The sequence below is a fragment of the Triticum urartu genome, chromosome 5, assembly GCF_003073215.2.
Source record: "Triticum urartu cultivar G1812 chromosome 5, Tu2.1, whole genome shotgun sequence".
Lineage (NCBI taxonomy): Eukaryota > Viridiplantae > Streptophyta > Magnoliopsida > Poales > Poaceae > Triticum > Triticum urartu.
Window position 1 is genome coordinate 167,916,275 of NC_053026.1, and position 10,719 is coordinate 167,926,993.

A 10,719-nucleotide genomic window follows, 5' to 3' on the forward strand; every position below is an offset into this window, starting at 1 on the left:
CAACTCGTGGCGAAGAGCTCGGTTAGCTCTATCCAGCCCATCAACATGCAGAACCAGGTTCTGATGGTAGAATGGCTCTCGGGTGACAGTGGAGTAGGCAGCAGTGTAGTAACCCTCCGCACCAACATCGGATGCGATAGCAATGTGCCTGAAGGGGGAGGTATCCAACTCCTGATACTCTCCACGGAGACGTGTCAGAGCAGCATAAGCAGCATCGTGGACCGCCATATCGATAGTCACTCCAACACCATGAGCAGTGTGCAGTACGGTAGTGGAGTCATACTCCCGAGAGCAGAGGTGGACGATGGCACGGTATTGCTCCTGGTTGAAGTCCTGATACTCCTCATAGACGGTGTACTCAGGGTGCCAACGATAACCCAGATAGGTCATCATCTCAACCAACACAGCAGGTGATCCTGAGGCACCAATGGCCGTCGTGTGGCGCACGACCTGCCTCGTGGGTTCCATCTGAAAACAAAGATGTTTTCACAGGAGTCAAATGACAATGTGGATAATGTTCAAATACTACTCTAAAGAATAACTAGGGCTTATCCAACTTTGGGGTGAACGTGGTCACGGGATCCTAGTGTTAGAGTTAGTAAAATCGTTTAACCCGAGTAGGAGAGAGTTCAGAGTCCCAGAGTAAGGATCGAGGAGTAAAAGATCCTAATACCACCCAGATGGCGACGTGGGCCCGTAAGGCACACAGCCATGTTAGTAAAAGTTTTTGTAATGTCTAGACTCGACTTCGGCCAAGGAGTGTGGAAGGGGGATTCCTACAGGCAGTCGGCTCTGATACCAACTTGTGACGCCCCCGATTCAATCGTACACTAATCATACACGCAAACGTGTACGATCAAGATCAGGGACTCACGGGAAGATATCACAACACAACTCTACAAATAAAATAAGTCATACAAGCATCATATTACAAGCCAAGGGGCCTCGAGGGCTCGAATACAAGAGCTCGATCATAGACGAGTCAGCGGAAGCAACAATATCTGAGTACAGACATAAGTTAAACAAGTTTGCCTTAAGAAGGCTAGCACAAACTGGGATACAGATCGAAAGAGGCGCAGGCCTCCTGCCTGGGATCCTCCTAACTACTCCTGGTCGTCGTCAGCGGGCAGCACGTAGTAGTAGGCACCTCCGGTGTAGTAGGAGTCGTCGTCGACGGTGGCGTCTGGATCCTGGGCTCCAACATCTGGTTGCGACAACCAGGTAGAAGGGATAGGGGGAAAAGAGGGAGAAAGCAACCGTGAGTACTCATCCAAAGTACTCGCAAGCAAGGAGCTACACTACATATGCATGGGTAAATGTGTAAAGGGCCATATCGGTGGACTGAACTGCAGAAAGCCAGAATAAGAGGGGGATAGCTAATCCTGTCGAAGACTACGCTTCTGGCCACCTCCATCTTGCAGCATGTAGAAGAGAGTAGACTGAAGTCCTCCAAGTAGCATCGCATAGCATAATCCTAACCGATGATCCTCCCCTCGTCGCCCTGTGAGAGAGCGATCACCGGTTGTATCTGGCACTTGGAAGGGTGTGTTTTATTAAGTATCCGGTTCTAGTTGTCATAAGGTCAAGGTACAACTCCAAGTCGTCCTGTTACCGAAGATCACGGCTATTCGAATAGATTAACTTCCCTGCAGGGGTGCACCACATAACCCAACACGCTCGATCCCATTTGGCCGGACACACTTTTCTGGGTCATGCCCGGCCTCGGAAGATCAACACGTCGCAGCCCCACCTAGACCAACAGAGAGGTCAGCACGCCGGTCTAAACCTAAGCGCCCAGGGGTCTGGGCCCATCGCCCTTAGCACACCTGCACGTTGCGTGGGCGGCCGGAAGCAGACCTAGCCTAGTAGGCGTTCCAGTCCAATCCAGCGCGCGCCGCTCCGTTGCTGACGTCACGAAGGCTTCGGCTGATACCACGACGTCGAGTGCCCATAACTGTCCCCGCGTAGATGGTTAGTGCGTATAGGCCAGTAGCAGACTCAGATCAAATACCAAGATCTCGTTAAACGTGTTAAGTATCGGCGAACGCCGACCAGGGCCAGGCCCACCTCTCTCCTAGGTGGTCTCAACCTGCCCTGTCGCTCCGCCTCAAAGTAACAGTCGGGGGCCGTCGGGAACCCAGGCCCACCTCTACCGGGATGGAGCCACCTGCCCTTCAGCCCCCATCTCCGAACAGTATCATAAGTAATGTAACTATGTAAAGTATATAGCATATGCCCGTGATCACCTCCCGAAGTGATCACGGCCCAGTAGTATAGCATGGCAGACGGACAAGAGTGTAGGGCCACTGATGGAACACTAGCATCCTATACTAAGCAGTAGGATAGCAGGTAATGGTAACAACAGTAGTAGCAAGGACAGGCTATGCATCAGGATAGGAATAACGGAAAGCAGTAACATGCTACACTACTCTAATGCAAGCAGTATAGAGAAGAGTAGGCGATATCTGGTGATCAAAGGGGGGGCTTGCCTGGTTGCTCTGGCAAGAGAGAGGGGTCGTCAACACCGTAGTCGTACTGGGTAGCAGCGGCGTCGGTCTCGGTGTCTAGCGAGAGAAGAGGGGGAGAAACAATAAATATAATGCAAGCATATGCATAGTGATGCATGACATGACAAGTAACGGCGTTAGAGGTGCCCTAACGCGGTAGTAGGTGATACCGGTGAAGGGGGATGACATCCGGGAAAGTATCCCCGGTGTTTCGCGTTTTCGGACCGGTGAACCGGAGGGGGAAAGTTGCGAGTTCGATAGGTTAGGGATGCGTGGCGGACGAACGGGCTGCGTATCCGGGTTTCGTCTCGTCGTTCTGAGCAACTTTCATGTTGAAAATATTTTCATCCGAGGTCCGGTTTATTTTATATTAATTTTTATGACTAATCATTTCCTGAAATCATTATTAATTCAAATTAGATAGTAATGCTAAATGTACCCAGCCCTGTGTAAACAGTGTGTACATAAAGGCTGACATGTGGGCCAGGGGGACCCAGTTGACTAGTCAAAGTTTGACTGGTCAATAGGGGTGGGCCCCCCTGTCATTCTTTGATTTACCTAACTATAGTTTAAATAGTTAATTAGCAGGTTAACTAAAGTAGGTTAATTAAGCAGCTTAATTAAGTTAATTAACTAATTAATTTTTAATTCTTTTTTTAATTATTATTTTTGTGCGTTCGTTTTCTAGGGCGGGTCCCACTGGTCAGCTGCCCAGGGGGCCTAACGGGCGCACGGGCAGGCGGCCTACGGGCGCAGGGGCGCTGCGGGCGCCCGACCCGGGCAAGGGCCGAGCGGGCGCTACTGGGCGTCGGCGCAGCGCGAGCAGCGGACGCTGGAGGTGGCCGCGGGCACGGCGGAGCGAAGCAGCAGCGGGGTTGGGGCGGCTCCCGCGAGGCAGTGGCCGGAGCGGGCGGTGGTGTGCGGTGGCGGCGAGCAGCATCAGGCAGCTAGGGTGAGTCGCGAGACTCGGAGCGTCAAGCAGCGGAAAGGGACGGCACGGAGCAACGCGAGCAGCAGCAGTGTTAACGCAGCAGTCGCAGCAGGCAACGGCGAGCATGCGCGGGCGGCCACAGGCGTGAGCGGGCGGGAGCACGCAGGGACGCGGCTCGGTTACAGGGGGGATGCGGCGGGCGCGACGAAGGTCGGCGCCGATGCGCGCACAGGACAAGGGAGAAAGGGGAGGGCGTGGCCCTCACCGGCGTTGGCGGGCAGGGGATCAGTGTGGCTCAGTAGAGCGGTCGAGGGGGAGACGAAGACGGGGCGACAGACGAGGCAGAGGAGCTCCAGGCGGTGGCGATAAGGTCTGGTGGCGCCGGGGATGGCTTCGGGCGACGGGTGGCGGCGCCAGGGGAGGTCGAGGATGGGGGGAGTGGTTGTGGGGCGGAGGCAGCGGTTCCGGCGGCGTTGGGGTCGAGCCCCTCCCTGATCCAGATGGGATCGAGAGGAGGGGGGAAGAGGGAGTGGCGTCGTGGGGGGAGGGCGTTCCCTCGATCCGATCTGGATCGGGGAGGAGGGGGGAAGCGAGTGGGGGGCGAGTGGGGAGTGGGCGGTTAGGGTTACGGGGGGAGTGGGGAGTTATGGGGAGAGGGAGTGGTTGGGCCGGCCTGGTGGGGTGGCCGGCTGGGCCGGTTGGGTTGGCCCAGTTGGGCCACGGCCCAGGGGGGGTTTCTCTTTTTTTCTATTTTGTTTTTATCTATTTGCATTTCTGTTTTTAAAACATTTTAAATTATTTAGACATTTTATAAAAATGTGTTTGCTGCACCATAATTACCTTTGTAATATTTGGCAACCACCGAACATTTTTGTTTCAATTTTTGAAAACTTTTATTGCCGACAATAATTTTAAATTTGAATTTGACGCGATTTGAACTAACGGACGTTTAGCAATAGTAATCGGGATGACATGGCATGATTAGCGTGGGATTACGTAGCAAGATTATCCGGGCGTTACATAGGTATTGAGATACCGACAATCGAATCTTGGGCAAGTAACATACCGATGACAAAGGGAGCAACATATGTTGTTATGAGGTTTGACCGATAAAGATCTTCGTAGAATATGTAGGAGCCAATATGATCATCCAGGTTCCACTATTGGTTATTGACCGGAGACGTGTCTCGGTCATGTCTACATAGTTCTCGAACCCGTAGGGTCCGCACGCTTAACGTTCGGTGACGATCGGTATTATGAGTTTATGTGATTTGATGTACCGAAGGTAGTTCGGAGTCCCGGATGTGATTACGGAGATGAAGAGGAGTCTCGAAATGGTCGAGACACAAAGATTGATATATTGGACGACTATATTTGGATACCGGAAGTGTTCCGGGTGATTTCGGAGAAAACCGGAGTGCCAGAGGGTTACCGGGCCCCCGGGGAGAAGTAATGGGCCACATGGGCCTTAGTGGAGAGAGAGAGGGCTGGCCAGGGCAGGCCGCGCACCCCCTCCCCCTCTGGTCCGAATTGGACTAGGGAAGGGGGGCGGCGCCCCTATTTCCTTCTCCCTCTCCTTCCTTTCCCCCTCCTAGTAGGAGTAGGAAAGGGGAGTCCTACTCTACTAGGAGGAGGACTCCTCCTCCTGGCGCGCCCTGCAAGGGCCGGCCGGCCTCCCCCTTGCTCCTTTATATACGGGGGCAGGGGGCACCCTAGGACACACAAGTTGATTGTTCCAAGCCGTGTGCGGTGCCCCCCTCCACCATAATCCACCTCGATCATATCGTAGCGGTGCTTAGGCGAAGCCCTGCGTCGGTAGCAACATCATCACCGTCATCACGCCGTCCGTGCTGATGGAACTCTCCTGTGAAGCTCTGCTGGATCGGAGTTCGTGGGACGTCATCGAGCTGAACGTGTGCTGAACTCGGAGGTGTCGTACGTTCGGTACTTGGATCGGTCGGATCGTGAAGACATACGACTACATCAACCGCGTTCTCATAACACTTCCGCTTACGGTCTATGAGGGTACGTGGATGATACTCTCCTCTCTCGTTGCTATGCATCACCATGATCTTGCGTGTGCGTAGGATTTTTTTTTGAAATTACTACGTTCCCCAACAGTGGCATCCGAGCCAGGTTTATGCGTAGATGTTATATGCACGAGTAGAACACAAGTGAGTTGTGGGGATCAAGTCATACTGCTTACCAGCATGTCATACTTTGGTTCGGCGGTATTGTTGGATGAAGCGGCCGGACCGACATTACGTGTACGCTTACGCGAGACTGGTTCTACCGACGTGCTTTGCACACAGGTGGCTGGCGGGTGTCAATTTTTCCAATTTTAGTTGAACCGAGTGTGACTACGCCCGGTCCTTGTTGAAGGTTAAAACATCACTAACTTGACGAAATATCGTTGTGGTTTTGATGTGTAGGTAAGAACGGTTCTTGCTCAGCCCGTAGCAGCCAGGTAAAACTTGCAACAACAAAGTAGAGGACGTCTAACTTGTTTTTGCAGGGCATGTTGTGATGTGATATGTCAAGGCATGATGCTATATTTTATTGTATGAGATGATCATATTTTGTAAAGGAGTTATCGGCAACTGGCAGGAGCCATATGGTTGTCGCTTTATTGTCTGCAATGCAATCGCCCTGTAATTGCTTTACTTTATCACTAAGCGGTAGCGATAGTCGTAGAAGCAATAGTTGGTGAGACGACAACGATGCTACGATGGAGATCAAGGTGTCGCTCCGGTGATGATGGTGATCATGACGGTGCTTTGGAGATGGAGATCACGGGCAGAAGATGATGATGGCCATATCATATCACTTATATTGATTGCATGTGATGTTTATCCTTTAGGCATCTTATTCTGCTTGATTGACGGTAGCATTATAAGATGATCTCTCACTAAATTTCAAGGTACAAGTGTTCTCCCTGAGTATGCACTGTTGCCAAAGTTCGTCGTGCCGAGACACCATGTGATGATCGGGTGTGATAAGCTCTACGTTCACATACAACGGGTGCAAGCCAGTTTTGCACACGCAAAAATACTCGGGTTAAACTTGACGAGCCTAGCATATGCAAATATGGCCTCGGAACACTGAGACCGAAAGGTCGAGCGTGAATCATATAGTAGATATGATCAACATAGTGATGTTCACCATTGAAAACTACTCCATTTCACGTGATGATCGGTCATGGTTTAGTTGATTTGGATCACGTAATCACTTAGATGATTAGAGGGATATCTATCTGAGTGGGAGTTCTTAAATATGATTAATTGAACGTTAAATTATCATGAACTTAGTACCTGATAGTATTTTGCTTGTCTATGTTGTTGTAGATAGATGGCACGTGTTGTTGTTCCGTTGAATTTTAATGCGTTCCTTGAGAAAGCAAAGTTGAAAGATGATGGTAGCAATTACACAGACTGGGTCCGTAACTTGAGGATTATCCTCATAGCTTCACAGAAGAATTATGTCCTGGAAACACCGCTAGGTGCCAAACTCGCTGCAGGAGCAACGCCAGATGTTATGAACGTCTGGCAGAGCAAAGCTGATGACTACTCGATAGTTCAGTGTGCCATGCTTTATGGCTTAGAACCGGGACTTCAACGACATTTTGAACGTCATAGAGCATATGAGATGTTCCAGGAGTTGAAGTTAATATTTCAAGAAAATGCCCGGATTGAGAGATATGAAGTCTCCAATAAGTTCTACAGCTGCAAGATGGAGGAGAATAGTTCTATCAGTGAACATATACTCAGAATATCTGGGTACCATAACCACTTGACTCAACTTGGAGTTAATCTTCCTGTTGATAGTGTCATTGATAGAGTTCTTCAATCACTGCCACCAAGCTACAAGAGCTTCGTGATGAACTATAATATGCAAGGGATGGATAAGACGATTCCCGAGCTCTTCGCAATGCTAAAAGTTGCGGAGATAGAAATCAAGAAGGAGAATCAAGTGTTGATGGTCAACAAGACCACCAGTTTCAAGAAAAATGGTAAAGAGAAGAATAAAGGGAACTACAAGAAGAACAGCAAACAAGTTGCTGCTCAAGAGAAGAAACCCAAGTCTGGACCTAAGCCTAAGACTGAGTGCTTCTACTGCAAAGGGACTGGTCACTGGAAGCGGAACTGCCCCAAGTATTTGGCGGATAAGAAGGATGGCAAGGTGAACAAAGGTATATGTGATATACATGTTATTGATGTGTACCTTACTAAAGCTCGCAGTAGCACCTGGTATTTGATACTGGTTCTGTTGCTAATATTTGCAACTCGAACAGGGACTACGGATTAAGCGAAGATTGTGCTAAGGACGAGGTGACGATGCGCGTGGGAAATGGTTCCAAAGTCGATGTGATCGCCGTCGGCACGCTTACCTCTACATCTACCTTCGAGATTAGTTTTAGACCTGAATAATTGTTATTTGGTGCCAGCGTTGAGCATGAACATTATATCTGGATCTTGTTTGATGGCAGACGGTATTCATTTAAATCAGAGAATAATGGTTGTTCTATTTATATGAGTAATATCTTTTATGGTCATGCACCCTTGAAGAGTGGTCTATTTTATGAATCTCGATAGTAGTGATACACATATTCATAATGTTGAAGCCAAAAGATGCCGAGTGATAATGATAGTGCAACTTATTTGTGGAACTGCCGTTTATGTCATATTGGTATAAGCGCATGAAGAAACTCCATTCTGATGGACTTTTGGAATCACTTGATTATGAATCACTTGGTACTTGCGAACCATGCCTCATGGGTAAGATGACTAAAACGCCGTGCTCCAGAACTATGGAGCGAGCAACAGATTTGTTGGAAATCATACATACTGATGTATGTGGTCCGATGAATGTTGAAGCTCGTGGCGGGTATCGTTATTTTCTCACCTTCACAGATGATTTGAGCAGATATGGGTATATCTACTTGATGAACATAAGTCTGAAACATTTGAATAGTTCAAAGAATTTCAGAATGAAGTGGAAAATCATCATAACAAGAAAATAAAGTTTCTATGATCTGATCGTGGAGGAGAATATTTGAGTTACGAGTTTGGTCTTCATTTGAAACAATGCGGAGTAGTTTCGCAACTCACGCCACCCGGAACACCACATCGTAATGGTGTCTCCAAACGTCGTAATTGTACTTTACTAGATATGGTACGATCTATGATGTCTCTTACTGATTTACCGCTATCGGGTTATGCTTTAGCATTCACGTTAAATAGGGCACCATCTAAATCCGTTGAGACGGCGCCTTATGAACTATGGTTTGGCAAGAAACCAAAGTTATCGTTTCTTAAAGTTTGGGGCTGCGATGCTTATGTGAAAAAGCTTCAACCTGATAAGCTCGAACCTAAATCGGAGAAATGTGTCTTCATAGGATACCCAAAGGAGATTGTTGGGTACACCTTCTATCACAGATCCGAAGGCAAGACATTTGTTGCTAAGAATGGATCCTTTCTAGAGAGGGAGTTTCTCTCGAAAGAAGTGAGTGGGAGAAAAGTAGAACTTGATGAGGTAGCTGTACCTGTTCCCTTATTGGAAAGTAGTCCATCACAGAAACCGGTTCCTGTGACACCTACACCAATTAGTGAGGAAGCCAATGATGATGATCATAAAACTTCAGATCAAGTTACTACCGAACCTCATAGGTCAACCAGAGTAAGATCCGCACCAGAGTAGTACGGTAATCCTGTTCTGGAGGTCATGTTACTTGACCATGATGAACCTACGAACTATGAGGAAGCGATGATGAGCCCACATTCCGCAAAATGGCTTGACGCCATGAAATCTGAGATGGGATCCATGTATGAGAACAAAGTGTGGACTTTGGTTGACTTGCCCGATGATCGGCAAGCCATCGAGAATAAATGGATCTTCAAGAAGAAGACTGACACTGACGGTAACGTTACTGTCTACAAAGCTTGACTTGTTGCGAAAGGTTTTCTACAAGTTCAAGGAGTTGACTACGATGAGACCTTCTCACCCGTAGCGATGCTTAAGTCCGTCTGAATCATGTTAGCAATTGCCGCATTTTATGATTATGAAATTTGGCAAATAGATGTGAAGACTGATTCCTGAATGGATTTCTGGAAGAAGAGTTGTATATGATGCAACCTGAAGGTTTTATCGATCCAAAGGGTGCTAACAAAGTGTGCAAGCTCCAGCGATCCATTTATGGACTGGTGCAAGCCTCTCGGAGTTGGAATAAACGTTTTGATAGTGTGATCAAAGCATATGGTTTTATACAGACTTTTGGAGAAGCCTGTATTTACAAGAAAGTGAGTGGGAGCTCTGTAGCATTTCTAATATTATATGTGGATGACATATTGTTGATTGGAAATGATATAGAATTTCTGGATAGCATAAAAGGATACTTGAATAAGAGTTTTTCAATGAAAGACCTCGGTGAAGCTGCTTACATATTGGGCATCAAGATCTATAGAGATAGATCAAGACGCTTAATTGGACTTTCACAAAGCACATACCTTGACAAAGTTTTGAAGAAGTTCAAAATGGATCAGGCAAAGAAAGGATTCTTGCCTGTGTTACAAGGTGTGAAGTTGAGTAAGACTCAATGCCCGACCACTGCAGAAGATAGAGAGAAAATGAAAGATGTTCCCTATGCTTCAGCCATAGGCTCTATCATGTATGCAATGCTGTGTACCAGACCTGATGTGTGCCTTGCTATTAGTTTAGCAGGGAGGTACCAAAGTAATCCAGGAGTGGATCACTGGACAGCGGTCAAGAACATCCTGAAATACCTGAAAGGACTAAGGATATGTTTCTCGTTTATGGAGGTGACAAAGAGCTCATCGTAAATGGTTATGTCGATGCAAGCTTTGACACTGATCCGAACGATTCTAAATCACAAACGGATACATGTTTATATTGAACGGTGGAGCTATCCGTTGGAGCAGTTCTAAACAAAGCGTCGTGGCGGGATCTACGTGTGAAGCGGAGTACATAGCTGCTTCGGAAGCAACAAATGAAGGACTCTGGATGAAGGAGTTCATATCCGATCTAGGTGTCATACCTAGTGCATCAGGTCCAATGAAAATCTTTTGTGACAATACTGGTGCAATTGCCTTGGCAAAGGAACCCAGATTTCACAAGAGAACCAAACACATCAAGAGACGCTTCAGTTCCATCCGCGATCAAGTCCAGGTGGGAGACATAGAGATTTGCAAGATACATATGGATCTGAATGTTGCAGACCCGTTGACTAAGCCTCTCTCACGAGCAAAACATGATCAACACCAAGGC